This window comes from Chlorocebus sabaeus, chromosome 21 (genome assembly GCF_047675955.1).
Source record: "Chlorocebus sabaeus isolate Y175 chromosome 21, mChlSab1.0.hap1, whole genome shotgun sequence".
Taxonomy (NCBI): domain Eukaryota; kingdom Metazoa; phylum Chordata; class Mammalia; order Primates; family Cercopithecidae; genus Chlorocebus; species Chlorocebus sabaeus.
Window position 1 is genome coordinate 12,792,385 of NC_132924.1, and position 20,204 is coordinate 12,812,588.

Sequence of the window (20,204 nt, forward strand, 5' to 3'; positions counted from 1 at the left end):
CTGAGACCACCTCAGCCCTGATTTCATTTTCCATATAATTATCAGCATTTTGGTCAAAGCCATTCAACAAGTTTTTAGGAAGTTCAAAGATTTACCACATTTTCCTGTCTTCTTGTGAGCCCTCCACACTGTTCCAACCTCTGACTGTCACCCAGTTTCAAAGTTGCTTACACATGTTCAAGTGTCTCTACAGCAGCACCCTACTACCTGGTACCAGTTTACTATATTAGACTGTTTTAATGCTACTGATAAAGACATAGCTGAGACTGGGTAACCTATAAAGAAAAAAAGGTTTAATGGAATCACAGTTACATGTGGCTAGGAGGTACCACAATCATAGCAGAAGGTGAAAGGCATGTCTTACATGGCAGCAGACAATAGAGAAAATGAGAGCCAAGTGAAAGGGGTTTCCCCTTATAAAACCGTCAGATCTCATAAGACTTACTCACTACCGAGAGAACAGTGTGGGGGAAACAACCCCCATGATTCAATTATCTCCCACCAAGTCCCTCCTACTACACATAGGAATTGGAAGAGCTACAATTTAAGATTAGATTTGGGTGGGGACACAGCCAAAACATACCACCTTCAATGTGGTAATATCAATCATATTTTCATATGTCGAAATTCATCAAATTGTACACATTAAATATGCACATCTCTTTGAATATTCACTGTATCTCAGTAAATCTATTTTTGTTGAAGACCTAACTACTACCAGTAACTCAGAATATGATCTTCTTTGGAAATAGGATCATCGTAGATGGTAATTAGGTAAGATGAGTAAAATGAAGTCATGCTGGAGTAGGATAAGCCCTTAATCCAATATGACTGGTGTCCTTATAGAGAGCAGAGATACGAAGACAGAGACATACACAGGAGAACCCATGTGGTGACAGATGCAGGGACAGAAGTGCTGCTGCTGCAAGTCAAGGAATGGCAAGGATTGCTGGCAAACGTCACAAGCTGTGACGACGCAAACAGCGACTCTCCTCTACGAGTTTCAGAGGAATCCTAGTTCAGCTGACACTTTGATTTCGGATTTCTGGCCTCCAAAAATGTGAGACAATACATTTCTGCTTTTTTTGTTAGTGAAAAATAAAAAGAAACCTTATTATAAGGTTCTATTGTGTGAAGAATAGTTGCAACGTAGCTGGAATGTGTTTTAAGTGTCAACACCAGGAACTTCAACCCATAAATACTTATAAAGATGCATGAAACAGTGGAAAGGTTTAGATTCAGCAGCAATAGTAAATTTCAGTTGCCTGGAGCCTGGTAGCTTTTTCTGGCACAGTATTCCCAGAAGCAAAGTGCCAGGTGCAGCTCATTTGTACCCCATTGTCCACAGGCTTTCAAATCGACAGGAGCTCCGTCAGAGACAGACATGGCTTACTGAGAGAGGGGATGTCTGCAGAGATCATTTAATCGCTTTATTTTTTTTTCTCAAAACTACTGTCGCTCAAAGTGCGTCACTGGTTCCCACTTATCTGACTCTGGATTGTATAATAGACAGATCCCTTAGCTATTTTAGACATTTTTAATTATTAATGAACTATCTCACCTTCAGAGAGCAAAAACCCCAGTCTACATAACATCAAACGTTCAAAACGTCATCTGTTTTACAGTTCTGCCTCTTCTCTCAGCTCGGGTCTCACTCAGTCTTGAAACTTGCAGTTTAGAGAGACACCATTTATCTCTCTAATTACTTCACCTTCTGGTATTTGAGGTGCTTATTATATTGCTGATAAAGGCTGATTATCACAGTCTTGGAGGGAAATATATGTTTCAATGTTTATCTTTGACAATGAGTTGTCATTGACACAAAATTGACCACTGACATATCTCGTAAACACCAAAAACAGCAAAATTTGAAAACAAGTCAGGACTCAACTTAAATCAAGTGCCAACTTGGAACCACACCTTCCCACCCACAGACTCCTCTGGCATACACTGCAGCACGTGGGTCCTATGAAAAGAGCAAGGTGCAAACAAGAGGCAAGAAGTGTCTAATCTGAAATATCTTTATTATATGCAACTGGAGATATTAGGAAATGGTCCCAGTGAATTCTGGTATAAATAAAAGTGTCATTAATAAGAAACAAGCATAACTGTACACATTAAAAATACAAACACGTCAGAATTGCAATACAACAAAAGACAAAGAACAATGAAAAAATACAGTCAAGGCAATTGGCGATAAATTTAGGAAATTGGCTCAGATTTAAGAGTAATGAAGAAAGGATGAAGACAATAAAAAGGCATGCAGAACAGACAATGTATTTTTACAGTTAACTAGCAATAATATATTGTCTTCAAAATTATAATTAATGGAAGACAAAAGTAGAAATAAAAACATTAACCAAGATATGCAGGTGAAGGACCTTATCCTAAAAATACACTGTCAAAATAAATTATATTAAGTGAAATTCAATGCACTTGATACATGACAACTTTGAGACAGACATATGAAATGACTTTTTAGTTTAAAATGTTTCTCTTTTGAGTTTGTTAATCATTCCGACTGCAATAATCCTTAGATAAACAGATGTAAATAAAATGCACTCATATATTTGAAGAGTAGATCATGTATATGCTCTATTTGAATTCATCATCTATTGTGAATCATATTAAATATAAAATGATTTTACCTTTAAATGGCAAAGGGTGAAGCTATCTCAAAGAACTGATTGAAGTCTGAATAAAAAGCTAATTTTCTCACTCACCGTATGTGATAATTTGTAAGTTAATACATCAGTTAAAACCTTGATTCCCTCACCTTTCAGCAGGATAATACAAATATTATTATAATAAATAATAAATGTATTGTATATATACACCTTATATAGAGAGTAAATAGTACATTTTCATATGCTTTATATACAATAAAGAGCACATTTATTGTATATAATATATATATATAACAAATTCTCTATCGGTGAATCAAACATAGTAGGGACAAAACTAATGATTATTGCATTGTTTATTATTGTTGTCATTACCAGTATATTTACTTGCATTTTCTGAAAAAGTATTCCAAGGTGTTTAAATGTTTATGTAACTTTGGTGTTAGCACTTGGAGTAAATATTTTATCTTCTCTAGATTGAATAGGATTATGTCTTGCTCATTAATATGACCAATAATTATTTGACACTTTGTGCATCGCATTTTGTCAGAAAATCTACTTGGGTTTTTGAAGATAATGTTTATATACTTTCAGTGCTGGACAAAGTTGTATTTTATCTGAAATTCGTGAATCAAAGATGTCTCCAGAAAACCAACATTACATTCATTAATTTAATGTAAAATCATGGAACCATCAGAAAACTTAATTTAAAAACTGATTACAATCAGACATTTGGATATAACCAGAAAATAAAATGTTTCTTAGTAAAATCAATAAACATTCATCATAATTTTATAAATGGAAAAAAGTTGAATAATTAATTGCACTGATTCAAGTAAATAAATAAATTATGAATCCTACTATGTATTAAAAATTGTATCAAAAACTAGGTCCCAAATTTTATGTTAAGAGTCTCAGGTTTTGAGCTGAGGGGCAGGTATTCGGCATACTTTGAGCAGTGCATTTGTAGTTTGAGAATGGTTTCTTAAAATGTCACTCAACATTTTGTTGCATTAGAAATTTTTGTTTCAGCTCTTGCAATGTGAATTTTTTTCCTTAACATTAACCTTCATAATTTCATTAGTTAGTTGTAGACTTTCTGGAGAAGTCTGTCATTAGGTGAACGCTCACAGCCTTAAATACTGTGATACAATATTACCTAAAATTATCTTTTCGATTGTCAGAAAGAAAGATATCAGGTTATGATAGTGCTACAAATTGATCAACAACCAAGTTTTGTTAGGCATCTTCTATTTGGTGGACTTTGTGCTAATACATATTTCATCCTCAATGTATACATAATTTTCTTTAATTACTTAAGCAATAGCCAAACAAGTTTAGATAACTGAAATAAAATTTGGATTTTAGTTTACTTTAATATAGTTCATTTGACACTGTTGATTTCATCTTATGTTATATTCATATAAACTGTACTTTTCCCATTGATTCTCAACATACCTGTAATAGTAACGTGTTTCTAAAATACAATAGTGATTAGACTAATTTCATAATTAAAAGACTTTGAAGAGCCAAGGAAACATGTAGCCTTGTTACCATATTAATTAGAGGTATACTTCTCAGGCAGCAGGCAGTTTTCTTCTGTATTTATTGAGATTGTATCTGACACAATCTTGAGGCATAGAACTAACCATACCTTCTTTAGGGGGGAAAACAAGTGAAGACATTCTCAAGCAGAAAGTAGAGGGTGAAGGGTCTGCTTTTTTGTTTCACATGTACGTGTAAGTTTTTTAGAGAAAAAAACAATTCCACAAAACGATTTTAAGATTAAATTGAAGAAAAGCACTCAGAATAACATTGCAACCATTGTAAGTTGCATTGTAACCTGCATTTTAAAATGCAGGCGTTTCTGTTAAAGTGGGAATCTTTTCAAAGGAATTGAATCAGACCCACAACTCACTGGGTACATACCATTACTGGTTCTATGGTAATGTGAAAAAAGCTCTTCTTTCTACCCTCAGGAATAAGAAAAAGCTTTTATAAAATATGTTGAAATACTCAGATCTCTTTGTTAGTCAACTCCTCTATTTGAACTCTCTTTTAAAATGAAACACTGTGTTTTATTGTGTATTGTTTATATTCTCTATTGTGTATTGTGATGTGAGAAAATTACAAGACCAGGAAAAGTGTCAGAGAAAAAAAGATTATTGAAAACAATTTTTATTAACGAATGTGTAACTCCAGCTTGAAATTAAGATATACAACTATATTAAAATCTACTTTTGAATTAACACTTATATTTGAATGTCTTACAGAAAATTTAACTTACTCTTTTAAGTATGGCACACCTTGTTTACTACATCATTACTTTTCTAATAAAATAGTTGTTTTGATATTTTGACTTTTGACTATTTGTAGGTTCTTAGGTATGTAAATATTATAGTATAAAACCCTACATAGGAAATAAAGAAAAGCCCTGTTTTGTTCACCATTACTAGTGAAAGCATCAGGTGAAAAGAATTTGTTTTAAATAATCTTATTATACGACTTTGAATAACTTCCTAAAAATCTCTCAATATCAGTTTTTCAATCTATAAATATCTTCTTTTGATCATGATGTGAGATTAAAAACCAATTAAAAGCTTGGGATTGGCAATGTGTTTTTAGAAAAGACACAAAATATATTAACTCTAAAGCAAAATTGGTAAATTGGACTTCACTAAAATAAAAAAAAATCTGCTTCCTAAAAAACACAAGAAAATATGAAGCACAAGCATAGATTGGAAAAAAATATTTGTAACACATAACATCTGACAAAGAACTTGCACCCAGAATAAAGCAAGTTATAATTAAATAATAATAAGACAAATAACGTACTCAGAAATAGAGGGGCAAAAATTTACAGGGACACTTTAGAAAGGAGGATATATAAATGGTCAATAAACACACAGAAAAAGAAAAATGTTCACTGTCGTTGGCCATCAGATTGAATTAACTCACAATGTTCAAACTGTGCATATTCATGAGATGTGGTAAAAATTTTAAAAGGCTGACAATAACAATTTTGATAAGGATTTGGAGCAAATAGAACTCATATATTACTAGTGAATATATAAAATGATATATCCACTTAAAAGAACAGTTTAGAAATTTCTTATAAAGTTAAACATATCTTTACATAAGAATAAGCAATTCCACCCCTACCCCCAAGAAAGGAAAACAAATGTTCACAAAAATTATTTTACATGAAACTTCACCGTGGCTTTATTCAATACCCTCAAACTAGAAATAACTCAAATGTCTGACAACTGAAAGGATAAAAGCATTGCAGCAAAGTCGTACGATAGAACATAAATAAGTCTAACAGGATTTAACTACTGATTCACAAAACTACATGACTGTATATTATAGTAATTTTTTTGAATTTTGTTGTACAAATAGCTACTTTCTGCCTGATACCAATCAGAGGAAATAAACAGTAGTTCATCCTTTAATGGCAAGGAGAGTAATTCACCTTCACCATCTTGCTATAGAGCCGTGTGAACTCCTGATCTCCTGTTATAGAAGCTATAGAGTGTTTGTGTATTTTTTATTTGAAAAACTATCACATAAGTCCATATTGTAATAAAGGCCAGCTAATTGGTGAACTGGGAGTAGCAGATATTTACTCTACATGACTCAAAGATTGACACATATGAGAATCAGTCAGGTGTTTGGAATCTAGTGCTCTCCTGCATTGCCAGTGTATCCCTGTTCAGGTAAAGAACGAGTTGTTGCAACTTGCACTAAGAAAGTCAGTGGTGTTTATCAGGCTTCAAAAAGTTATGGAAGCAGCATAACATTTGGAAATATTGAGGCAACCTATTCACTGAGAGATGCTTTCAGCCTCAAGTTGGTCCCAGAGCAAGAGAATGTTCTGCAGCATACCTAGGCTATAGAGCAAGTTGCTCTGCCCCTTGAGCCTAATGGCCAGAAGACTGGAAAATGCTAATGATGTTGTAAGAAATTATGTTATGTGAGTCTCTGACAAGCCCCAGTGAGACAGGCACAGCACATACTCCTTGAGTTCTGGTGCAAGGTTATGCTCTGCTTGAAAATCACCTCCTTGCGTGTCACTGACACCTAGTAGAGACCAAGTTTCTGATGAGAAAAAAGGTTACTTTTACCTGAACAGTCTAGTCCATCATATGTGTTTTTGAGACTTCTGAATCGTAACTTTAGACAGGTTCAATAGCAATCTGCTGTGTAATGAAATACAGTGTCAGGCGCTAGGCTTCAGCTGGTGCAAAAGACACAAGTAAATTAAATAAATAGGTATATCAGACTCCTACGCCACCTAGAGAGAGCTGCAGTCACTGCCTCTCGTTTATCCACTTTTGTGGCTTTATGGTTAACTGATGAAGACTAAGGGATGGCCCTGAATGATGTGGTAGAACAAAATCTTCTCAAAAAGGAGATCTCGGGGACAATACACTTGGTGTCTACTCTGTATGGAATGTTAGGTGACCTGCAGCATGCAAACACATTGGTACAGCAGTGAATTGCTTGGCTGGTTGGTCACGGGTATAGAAAGGGCAAGATCAGAAGATTGGTGGCAAGAGACCTACAGAAGATGCATGGATGGCCACATGGTGGAAAAGGTGTGGCTCTGAGTGACCCTTGACAATGTCCACCACAGGACATACCTAGCAGAGAAGTCATGCGGTGACCCGAAGTACAGAAAAGCCAGCCTTGTGGATGTTTTCTAGCCTCTCCACTCAGCTACTCCGTGGCTTTTGCAATGCATCCATGAGCATGGTGGTCATAATGAAGGGATCCACAATTCTCAACAAGTATGTCTCCCCAGAAGTTTGGATTTGGGTCTGAGACATTTCAAGTCTCGATCCATGTTAATATCTTCTGCCTGTCACTGACTCAGCCTTAAAGTACAAGAAAAGATTGTGAAACTGGTATGCTTTCAAAAACAATCAGAAATGGCAAATGGACAACTGGTCATTGTGGCCATTGTGTTTGCAATAACTTTTGTTTACAAGTTCAGTTTACCTCTCAGGCTATGTTTAATCTCTTCCCTTGTGCATCATAAGAATCTCTTTTGTAACTATGATAATACATTCCTGCTTATTTTTCATTTTTCTGAGTACATTGTAGGTGTATATATTTATGGAGTACCTGAGATGTTTTGATATAGGTATGAAATGCATAATTATCACATCATGGAAAATGGGGTATCCATCCCTTCAAGCACTTATTTTTTTGTGTTGTAAATAATCCAATTATACTCTTTTAGTTATCTAAAAATGTGCAATTAAATTATTATTGATTGTTTTTTTTGAGTTATTCTTTTTTTAAATTTATTTATTATTATTATACTTTAAGTTGTAGGGTACATGTGCATAACGTGCAGGTTTGTTACATATGTATACTTGTGCCATGTTGGTGTGCTGCACCCATCAACTCGTCATTTACATCAGGTATAATTGTAGTTACCTGTTGAACTACGCAAGTATCTCTTCAGTATGCTGATTTCCTTTCCTTTGGGTGTGTACCCAGCAGTGGGATTGCTGGATGATATGGTAGCTTTTAGTTTTAAGAGGAACTTCCAAACTGTTCTTCATAGTGGTTGTACAAATTTACATTCCCATGAATGGTGTAGGAGGGTTACCATTTCTGCACATTTTTGCCAGCATTTATCATTATCTGTCTTTGGATATAAGCTATTTTAACTTGGGCGAGATCATATCTCACTATAGTTTTGATTTGCATTTCTCTGATGGTAAATGATGTTGATCACCCTTTCATATGCCTGTTTGCCATTTGTATGTTTTCTGTTGAGAAATCTCTATTCAAATCTTTTGCCCATTTTTGATCAGCTTATTAGGGTTTTTTTTCCTATGGTTGTTTGAACTTCTTATATATTCTGGTTGTTAATCATTTGTCAGATGGGTACTTTAAAAATATTTTCTCCCATTCTGTGGGTTGTCTCTTCACTTTATTGATTGTTTTCTTTGCTGTGCCCAAGTTTTTTTTTTAATTATTATTTTATTTTGAGACAGAGTCTTGCTCTGTCACCCAGGTTGGAGTGCAATGGTGTGATCTCTGCTCACTGCAAACTCCTCCTCCCGGGTTCATGCCACTCTCCTGCCTCAGCCTCCTGAGTAGCTGGAACTACAGGAACCTGCTACCATGCCCAGCTAATTTTTTGTATTTTTGGTAGAGATGGGGTTTCACCATGTTAGCCAGGGTGGTCTCAATCTCCTGACCTCATGATCCATCCACCTCAGCCTCCCAAAGTTCTGGGATTACAGGTGTGAGCCACTGCGCCCAGCACCTGTGCCCAAACTTTTTAACTTAATTTTTTAAGTCTGAGCTCTATGTTGGCCCCTTCTAACCAAAGCTGAAGCTAGAGCAGCTGGAATGCAGGGCACCATATCCCAAGGTTGCACAGACCAGTAGGGCTTGGGCCTGCCCATGAAACCATTTTACCCTCCTAGGCCTCCAGGCCTGTAATGGGAGAAGCTGCCCTGAAGATCTCTGAAATTCCTTGGAGACATTTTCCCCATTTCTTTAGCTATTAACATTCGGCTCCTCATTACTTATGCAGCTGGCTTGAATTTCTCCCCAGAAAATGCTTTTTTATGTTCTACCACGTTGTTTGGGGGCAAATGTTCCAAACCTTTATGCTCTGCTTAAGACTTAACCTGATTTGTCCATATTTGCTTTGGTTGCCTGTGCTTGTTCCTTTATAAGTTACCCAGTCTCGGGTAGTTCTTTATAGCAGTGTGAAAATGGACTAATCCACTACCCCTTGCATCAGTGTGCCCTTAATGGGAGACATGGAGTCAAAGGACAGTATTTTGGGGCTTTAAAATTTAATGAGTGCCCTGCCATGTTTTGGACTTGCATGGAGCCTGCAACCCTTTTGTTCTGGCCAATTTCTCCCATTGGGAATGGGAACATTTACCCAATGCCTGTACCCATTATGTCTTGGAAGTAACTAACTTGATAACTTGATTTTGATTTTACAGGCTCAAAGGCATAAGGGACTTGCCTTTTCTCGGATGAGACTTTGGACTTGGACTTTTGAGTTAATGCTGGAATGAGTTAAGGCTTTGGGGGACTGTTGGCAGGGCATGATTGATTTTCCAATGTGAGAGGAAATGAAATTTGGGAGGAGCCAGGGCAGAATGATTCAATTTGGCTCCATGTACCCACCCAAATCTTAGTTTGAATTGTAATCCCCACTTGTCGAAGGAGGGACCTGTTGGAAGGTAATTGGATTATGGGGGTGGTTTCTCCCATGCTGTTCTCATGATAGTGAGGGAGTTCTCATGACATCTGATGGTTTTAAAAGTGGCAGTTTTCCCTGCACTCACTGTCTCTACCTACTGCCATATAAGATGTGCCTTGCTTTCCCTTCACCTTCTGCCATGATGGTAAAGTTCTTGAGGTCTCCTCAGTCATGTGGAACTGTGAGTCAATTAAACCTCTTATATTTATAAATTAATCTATAAATAGCAGTGTGAAAACAGACAAATACATCTTTGTTTTCATTTCTGTTTCTATTTATTTGTATCTTTCATTGTTTTTCTTTGTTTGTTTGGCAAAAGTTTTTCAATTTTGTTTAGCTTTTTAATAAAACTAACTTTTGTGGCATTGATCATTTGTATTGTTTCCTTAATTTCAATTTCATTTATTTCTGCTTTGATATTTATTATTTCTTTTCTTCTATCGATTTTGGGTTTGGTTTGCTCTTCCTTTTCTAGTTCCATAAGATGCAGCATTAGGTTGTTTATTTGATTTTTTTTTTTTATGTAGACAGTTATAGCTATAAACTTCTGTCTTAGTACTGCTTTTGCTCTACCCCATAGTTTTGGTATCTTGTGCTTCCTTTATTGTTCAAAAAATTTCAGTTTCCTTCTTAATTTTTTCAATGACTCACTGGTCATTCAGGAACATTTTATTTAATATCTGGGTATTTCTATAATTTCCAAAATTTCTCTACTTAGTAACTTCTAGTTTTATTTCATTGTGATCAGAAAAGATGCTTGATATTATTTCAGGTTTTTTTAATGGTTAGGACTTGTTTTGTGAACTAACATATGGTCTTTCCTTGAGAATGATCAATGTGCCGAGGAAAAGAATGTGTATTGTGCAGCCTTTGAATGACATGTTCTGTAAATATCTATTTTGTAATTTGGTCTATAGTACAGATTAAGTCCAATATTTCTTTGTCCATTTTCTTTCTGAAAGATCTTCCCAATGCTGAAAGTGGGGTGTTGAAATCTCCAGGTATTATTATATTGGGGCCTATCTCTCTCTCGAGATCTAACAATATTTCCTTTATATATCTGGGTGCTCCACTGTTGGGTGCATATATATATTTAAATTTATATATCCTCTTGCTGAATTAACCTCTTTATTACTATGTACTGATCTTATTTTTCTATTCTTACAGTTTTTGTCTTGAAATCTATTTTGCTAATACAATTATAGCTACTTTTGTTCTTTTTAGGCTTCTACTGGCCTAGAATATCTCTTTCTATCCCTTTATTTTCAGTCTATGTGTGTCTTTATAGGCGAAGTGTATATCCTATAGGCAACTGATCAGTAAGTCTTGTTTTTTCATCCATTCAGCCAGTCAATGTCTTTTGATTGGAGAGTTTAGTATATTTACATTAATATGCTATTATTGATAAGTAAGGACTTACACCTGTAATTTTTCCATTTATTTTCTGGTCATTTTGTGGTCTTCTCTTTCTTATTTTTTTCCTTCCTATCTTCTAGTGAAGATGATTTTCTCTGGTGATATGATTTAGATTATTATTTATTTTTTGTGTATTTGTATATTTTTATGGTTTGTGGTCATTATGAGACTTGCAAATATTATCTTATAAACCATTATTTTGGGTTGATAACAATTTAACATCATATGCATAAACAAACAAAAATATTAACAAAAACTCTATACTTTGACTGTTTTCACCTGCTTTTTAACTTTTTGAGTTTCTATTTATTAAGATATTGCACTGTCTACGTTTTGAAAAGTTGTCATAATTATTGTTTTTGATTGATTCATTGTTTAGTCTTTCCACTTAGGATAAGAGTGGTTTATACACCAAACTTACAGTGGTATAATATTCTGTGTTTTTCTTATACTTACTATTATCAGTGAGTTTTGTACCTTCAGGTGATTACTTATTGCTCATTAATGTCTTTTTCTTTCCGATTGTACTACTCTCTTTAACATTTCTTATAGGAGAGCTCTAATGATGAAATTCCTCAGCTTTTGCTTGTTTGGGAAAGTCTTTATTGCTCCTTCAAACTTAAAGGGTATCTTCACTCGATATATTATTCTGGCATAAAAGGGATTTTCCTTCAGCACTTTAAATGTGTCATGTCTCTCTCTCCTGGCCAGTAGGGTTTCCAGTGAAAAGTCTTCTGCCAGAGGTAATAGAGCTTCATTGTATGCTATTTGTTTCTTTTCTCATGCTGCTTTTAGGTTCACTTATCTATCCTTTATCTTTGGGAATTTGATTATTAAATGCCTTGATCTAGTCTTCTTTGGTTAAATCTGCTTGGTGTTCTGTAACTTTCTTGTACTTGAATATCTACATCTTCCTTTAGGTTTGGGAAGTTTTGTGTTATTATCATTTTGAATATATTTTCTACCTCTACCTCTTTGTCTGCCTCCTCTTTAAGGCCAATAACTCTTATTATATTTGCCTATTTGAGGCCATTTTCTAGATTCTAGAGGTATGTTTTATTGTTTTCCATTCTTTGTTCTTGTGTCTCCTCGACTGTGTGTTTTTAAGCAGTCTGTCTTCAAGATCACTAATTCTTTCTTCTGCTTGATAAACTCTGTTATTAAAAGACTGACACATTCAGTATGTCAGTTGCATTTTTTCAGTTCCAGAATTTCTGCTTGATTCTTTTTAATTATTTCACCATCTTTGTTAAATTTATCTGACAGAATTCTAAATTATTTCTGTGTATTATCTTGTATTTCTTTGAGTTTGTTGATACAGCTATTTTGAATTCTCTATCTGAAAGGGCACCTATCTGTGTTTCTCTAGGATTGGTCCCTGTGTCTTATAGTTGATTTGGTGAGAACATATTTTCCTGGTTGTTAATACTCCTAGATGTTTGTCCGAGTCTGCATTGAAGAGTTAGATATTTATTGCAGTCCTCACGGTCTGGGCCTGTTGATACCTGTCCTTAGAAAGGCTTTCTAGATATTTGAAAGGACTTGAGTGTTTTGATCTAAGCTGTATTTTCTTTAGGGAGTATCTCAAAGCCAAAAATGTGTGCTTTTTATAGTTTCACAGAGGTACTGCCCTATGATCTTGAACAAGATCTGGGAGAATTCTCTGGATTACAAGAAGACATTTGTTCTCTTTTCTTACTTTCTTCCAAAGAAAGGGAGTCTCTCTCTCTCTGTCCTGTGCTACCTGGAACTGGGGGTAAAGTAACACAAGTACCCCTGTGGCTATCACCATTAGGACTGAACTGATTCAGAATTGAAGCCAGTGTAGCACTAGGTCCCACCCATGGCTTGCTATAGCTACTCCCTGTCTACTGCCTATGCACAATCAGGGACCTGGGGCTCTCTAATCAGCAGGTGGCAAAGTCACCCAGGCCTGTGTCCTTCCCTTAAGGGTGGCAAGTTCCCCTGGTCCTCAGGCAGGTTCAGAAGTGCCAATAAAGAGTCAGTAACTAGAGTAAAATACCTTAGAAATGTAACTGGTGTTCTATTGTATTGCAGCTGGGCTGGCACTCGAACCACAAGATGCAGCCCTTTCCACTTTTTTCCCTCCTTTCCAAAGGCAGAGAGACCTTATCTAATGACTACCACCACCACAGGCCCATGGGAAGTATTGCCAGGCTACCGTCAATTCTCCCTTAAGGTCCAAGATCTCTTAAGTCAGTTTTCTATGAATGCTATCTGACTTGGGACTCAACCTTTAGGGCAGTGGACTCCCTGTTGGCACAGGACAGGTCCAGAAATGCTGGAATCAGGGACTCCAAGAGCCCACCTGGTTCTCTACCTCACAAGTTAGTCTCACCCAAGGCCCTTGATGTAGTTAGTACCTAGGTATCATTGCTGGTTATTCAGGGACCAAGGGCTCTTCAATTAGAATGAGTGCTGTCAGGACTGATTCCTTCCCTTCAAGGCAGTGGATTCTCTTCTGGCCCAGGGAGTATCTAGAAATGTCACCTGGGAGCTAGAGCCTAGAGCACAGGTCTCATAATTCTGACCGGTGGACTATCCTGCTCTGGCAGAGAGCTGGTATCCAAGATGCAAGATAAAGTCTTCCACACTCTTCCCTCTCCTCTTCTCAAGGGGAAGGAAGGAGCCTAGGGTTAGTGGAGGGGTGTTGCCAACACTCCCTTAGTCTCCCTAGCTGATGTCTCAGTAGATCAGGTGCCCCTCCAGTCCACTGTTGTTGGGCCCAGTTCAGCACTAAGACTCATCTAAGAGTTGCAGTTTTTGTGACCTAAACTGCCTTTCAAGTTTTCTTAGAGACCCACTCACTTCAGCCCTTGGTGGTGAGTTTTTACAGGAACTCAAGTCAGACCACTGGTATCTGCAATTCTGCCCTGGCTAGGGCTGGTTTAAATGCTCCCTCCACAAGTGAGCAGCAGCGGAGTTTTGTCCTATTTTCCTTTCTATTCTAACAGGACAGCACTGAGTTTAGTGTCTCACAGTTGCTGTGCCCTCCCTCCCCCACTGCTGAGAGATGCACTCCACACCACTGCCGCTGTTGCCCAGGGGTAGAGGAGCGGTGGCATCAGCAATTCAAGACTGTTTTTTATACCTCCTTAGTGCCTCTCTCAGAGATATGAAGTTAAAACCAAAGGTACTGCGAGTGCTCACCTCATTTTTGGTTCGGATGAAGGTGCTTTCCACGTGTAGATAGTTGTTATATTTGTGTTCTTGCCGGTGGGGGGAGGAATCATTAGTGAAGCTTTCTATTCTGCCACCTTGCCCTGCCTTCACCTATAAAATACTCTTAATCCAAGATAGTGTTTGCTTTACAGCAGAGTTACAATAGGTCATAGAGAAGATTATCGAGATATGTTCTCAGAATTGTCATGTTTTCCATATCTGTGGGTACAGTATTTATTATACTTTTCTGAAAATGAGAACAGCCATTTTGAAAGTAAATGTGGCCGGGTGCGCCGGCTCACGCCTGTAATCCCAGAACTTTGGGAGGCCGAGGCAGGTGGATCACGAGGTCAGGAGATCGAGACCATCCTGGCTAACACGATGAAACCCCGTCTCTACTAAAAAATACAAAAATTGAGCCGGGCTTGGTGGCGGACGCCTATAGTCCCAGCTACTCGGGAGGCTGAGGCAGGAGAATGGTGTGAACCTGGGAGGCAGAGCTTGCAGTGAGCCCAGATCGCGTCACTTCACTCCAGCCTGGGCGACAGAGCAAGACTCCGTCTAAAAAAAAAAAAAGAAAGAAAGAAAGTAAATGTGAAGCCTATTAGGATTACACCCAGAAAAATGAATCAGTCAGGAGGCATTAATTTTAAAAAACACTTTCATAAGAATTTAATTATAAAACTAATACAAAATAGGAAATGGTATTATTTAATTGTTTTGGGTGGAAGGTTATAATTAATTATAGAATAGAGAGAAAGATTTTAAGAAATATTTTGTTGATCATGTCATTATCAGCTCTGCGTTCTGTGGTCCCAGAAAGACCTATAGCTTTTCACTCAGCCTAATCTCGCACTGTGACCAGGGAGTTCAGCCAGCATGGATGCCAGCACATGGGGTTCCCCACTGAAGCAGGCTTGCCCAAAGCACCATTGCGGTCTTCTGCCTTTGTGTTCCCATTTCCCCGTGTCCCTGTCAAGACTCAGGCTTCATGGATTTGGGTCTGTCTAATATCTCATCCTTCATCTTGCTGATGTTCAATTCTTACACAAATAGCATCCTATAGCTGGTAATCTACTTATAACTCAACTCATAAATTTTTTTCATTTTATTTAATTTTTAGAGAGGTGGTTTGCTATGTTTCCCAGGTTGAACTAAAACTCCTAGATTCAAGGTATTCTCTTGCCTCAGCCTCCCAAGTAGTTGGGACTTCAGGAGTGTGTCACTGCATCCATCTATTCAACTTGTAAATTTTTGACTCCAGCCCTCTAGATGTATCTTGTGGGTGTGATGTCCCAGTCAGACTCATGTGATAGGCCTACCTTATCTATTCTTTCTAAAATATTTAATTGACAAATAAATATTGTATATACTCAAGGTGTATAATGTGATGATTTGCTGTACATACACATTATGTAATAATTATCACAATCAAATTGGTTAACACATCCATCACCACTATACTGTATGTTAGTTCCTCAGAACAGATGCATCTTATAAGTTACAGCAGTGTGCTGATAATTACTCAAAAAGCAAAGGAGTAAAGGGATAATTGCAAAGATTCAAAATATGGTCAATGAAAAAAAACTACTATACAAGCTTAGAGAGCTAGTAAAGGTTAGGAGTAATTTAAGAAGTAAAGAAGAATATTTCAGCCTAGAGCAAGATCAGATGTATATGAACTGTGAGAATAGAATGACTGCAGTATTCAGTGTGACTGCAGCACAGCCCTGAGTAATGCAGTGGAAGCTGACAGATCAATTATGGCCTTGTAAGTTTCCTATACACCTATCAGGAGATTAAGGACTCTCTGGTTATATATTTAAGATCAATCCACTGGGTCTTTGCTGAGGTTTCTAAGCTTGAGAATCTTTTACAGATGAAAATTTATTGAGAAATGTGTTAAAACAAACACGAGGACTTTGTGGGGAGGAAATCAAACTTTCTGATGTTGTTTCCTATGCTTTTGTCAGCAGAACCTTATTTGACACCACTCTAGTTCTCTAAGGCACAGTCCTGACAGTTTATTAGCTTTGTGTAAAATAAGTTCAAGAACGTCTCTGAAATGTTTCAAACCGTTAATTCTATATCATTTATTTGTGGAAGTAAAAAAATGTGCAAAAAGTTCACTTGCCAAGGAGTACAGGTTCCAAAACTATTAATTCCATGGTAGATTCTGTGTGAAGCTAATACCCAGAATTAACAAAAAGACTCCATGACATTTTAGTTAACACTCTCTTACCATATATTTTGGAAATACATTACACACACACACACACACACACACACATATCTTATATATAGCAATTAAGATATAAATATATACTTGTATACGTATTTTTTTTTAATTTAAGCAGTTAAACATAAACTCAACATGACGTCTTGACTTCAAGTGAGCCCTAAAGTCTAGATTTTGTCTGTGGTGATCAAGCTTAATCTATGGCGTTCTTACACTTCCTAGCTGTGTGATCCAGGCCACTTAACAACCTCACTTTGCCTTCATTACCTTATCTCTCTAATAGCAGTTAAAATCCTAGGACTATTTTGAGATTAAATGAATTAATGGAAGTGCAGTGCTTAGAATAGTGTCTGACACATAAGTGTTTGGAGTGACTGGTGTCTCCCACAACTGTCCTTCGCTATGGTAATTCTACTGAGCTTGCAGTTACCTTCTTCCATTTTTGATATTCTCTATTCTCATCTTTCCAAGGACAAGAGTTTCTTCAGACAATCTAGATAAGATTTATTCTACTATTGCTTTCTTAAATAAAATATTTTTATAACACAGAAAAATAAAATAGACAATCATGTACCTACTTATAAGGTATAAAGATTTTAAATTAGATTTCAATTTGCTTTTTTTATTATATAAACTATTATTTCTTCTTCTTATTATTATTATTATACTTTAAGTTCTAGGGTACATGTGCATAACGTGCAGGTTTGTTACATATATATACTTTTCTCTTCATCTCTGCCCCCATCCAGAGATAACAACTTTCTGAAATTTCTCATTCCCAGGCAATTTTAAAAATTCTGCCACTTACAAATATGCACTAAAAACAAATATTATTTTTGCATGCATTTGGCATATAAAGTAGTTCATATAATAATTTTTTAATTCATCTGATTTTAGGAGTTTAAATCCTAAATTTACAGCCTACAGCATTCTCAGTGTGTGAAAATGTAGCAAGTATGTTAGAGGACACACCACTTTTTCTCAACATTTAGGTAAAAGATGTTTTATATGTGCAATGAATAAAGTTACTCACTGTTTTTAAATGTTGTATATTTTTGCTACCTTTTATGTTTGACCTATTAATAATTGGCACAAGTATACATATGTAACAAACCTGCACGTTATGCACATGTACCCTAGAACTTAAAGTATAATAATAATTAAAAAAAAAAAAGAAAATTTCAAAATTTCTGAGATCATGTTGAATTTGTCGGTTTCTCTACACAGTTTTATAAAATGTTCTTGGTTTATTTCAAGGCCCTTTAAAATATAAACAGCATGCTTACTGTGTTAAATTGAAATCTATATAATATTTAAAGAATCTCTTTATATCTCATGTCATAAAATCTATTTTGCCTCCGTCTTATGTTGGAACATCATTTCCTGAAATTATTTTTACCATCCCGTTACTTTCAGCATTTCTGTGTTCTGTATGTTAGCTCTTATCAAAGAGGACATTATATTTATTTTCAGTGTGGCAAGCTCTATTCTTTAAAAGGTATGTTCAGTTTATTTGCATGTATGGGGACTTTGAACATTTTTTGAATTCTATAGTCTTATTTTTATCACTTATATTTGCTCATCTTTTTCATGCTTTTGCCTTTCTTCCCATAGTTTCAGAAATGTATGTATGAAGTGCAACAAGTATACAAATAAATGCTTATCTTAAGTTTACAACTTAATGAATTTCTACTCAGTTCCAGGAAGAGAATCATGACAGCACTGTAAAGCTTTTATATGCTGGACTCATCTCTAAAATGTTTCTCCCTTGCAAAGATTTTATACCAGTATCCAAGTATGCAACAAACCTGGGTCCATTTTGCCTGTTTTTGAAAATTTTATAAATGTAATACATGATATTTACTCTCATACCTGGCTTTTATTCACTCAATATTATGTTTGAGAATGTTTCGTTTTGTTGCATGCAAGTATATAATTCACTCATTTTCATTTTATGAATAAATCACAATTTATATATACATTCTACTATTGATGTTTGTGAGTTGCATCATATGAATTGAGATGCATATGAGTTGTTCCCAGTATGGGATTCTTAGGAGCAATTCTGCTATGGACATTTTTATATATATTTTGAGTTTTACCAGTTTACAGTCTCATCTAAAGTGAATGAGTCATCTACCCTAACACTTTCAAGCAGAAAGGTAAATCTATCATTATTACTTCATCGTGTCTGGAAAAGGAAGTTCTCTTGGCTGAATTAGAATCTGAGCAGCCTTTAGTCCTGTGCTAGCTTTGTCCCACAATGGAGGCAGTACCTTTCTGTGTACTCCACACAGTGTCCCTTGAATTATGATGTTACTCATCCTGGCTGGTTGGTGAGCTCAGGATTGTTCTCTCTAATCCTTCAGGGTGTTTCATTATCTAGCTTCAATGCTTTACTTTTATGCATGTGCTGATAAGTGATTATATCTGCTAAATGAAATCAAAGGAGAGTCTTGCCAATCTTCAGAGCTCTTGTGATGTACTCTTTCTGCAAATTACAGACCTCTTTGTCTCGTTAGACTTTGAACTCCACCTTTTGAACTCACACAGATCTCTGGGTTTCTTCATCGTGCACTGCTTGACAATTCTCTCTAGAAAGTAACTTGGGCAATTAAAGGGCTCACTTTGTATGCTTCTCTTCTATCTGTAAGCATGGTTCTGCACTGGCTAATGCCTAGTGTCTGAAAAGCATTTCATATAGTTCGTCTGGTTGACAAGTTCTTTTACTAAAGATAATTAATCTGGAACACCCACTCCCTGTTTTATAGTAGCAGAAGTATATGATAATAAAAATTTATATTTTAAAATAACATTGATTTTGGATATGTTACCTATAATCAAACAGTTTACTGACATTTTTTATTAGATTTTGTAGATTGGTTAAGAAAATACTTGAATTTTCTTTGGAAAATTTCTTTGACAGTGATGAAATATTATTTTTTTTACTTTTAAACATTTTAAAAGCATCTATAATATACTGGCTGAGATTTCTAGAATATTATTGAATATTATGAATGAAAATACATTAAAGACCATGCTTCTATTGTCTTTTGTTACTGAATTTTAGGATTCTCACATAAATTAGTGTATATTAATCCTTCTTCAGGCTAAATGGGTTTTTAAATTATCAATTTACTCTTAATTTCCTTTAATTTGGTTATTAAAATTTTCAAATGACTTGAGAATGGTAAATTATATTGATATATTTTAGGATTTTCATGTGTACGTATTTTAATAAGTTCTTCAAATTATATTCTTTCATTTAGAAATAATATTCTTTTTTTTCTTTCTATTCTTTATTCTTTTTGCCTTGATGTGATTCTTTTAAGTAAACAGGGTGCTTTTCAGATTCTTCTTCATCCTTAATATTCAGCAATTTTACTTACATTTTATTGATTGATTTTTAATTTTTATATTGACAAATCATAATTCTGTATATTTATGGGGCACAAGGTGATGTTTTGATCTTTGAATACATTATGGAAAGAGTCAA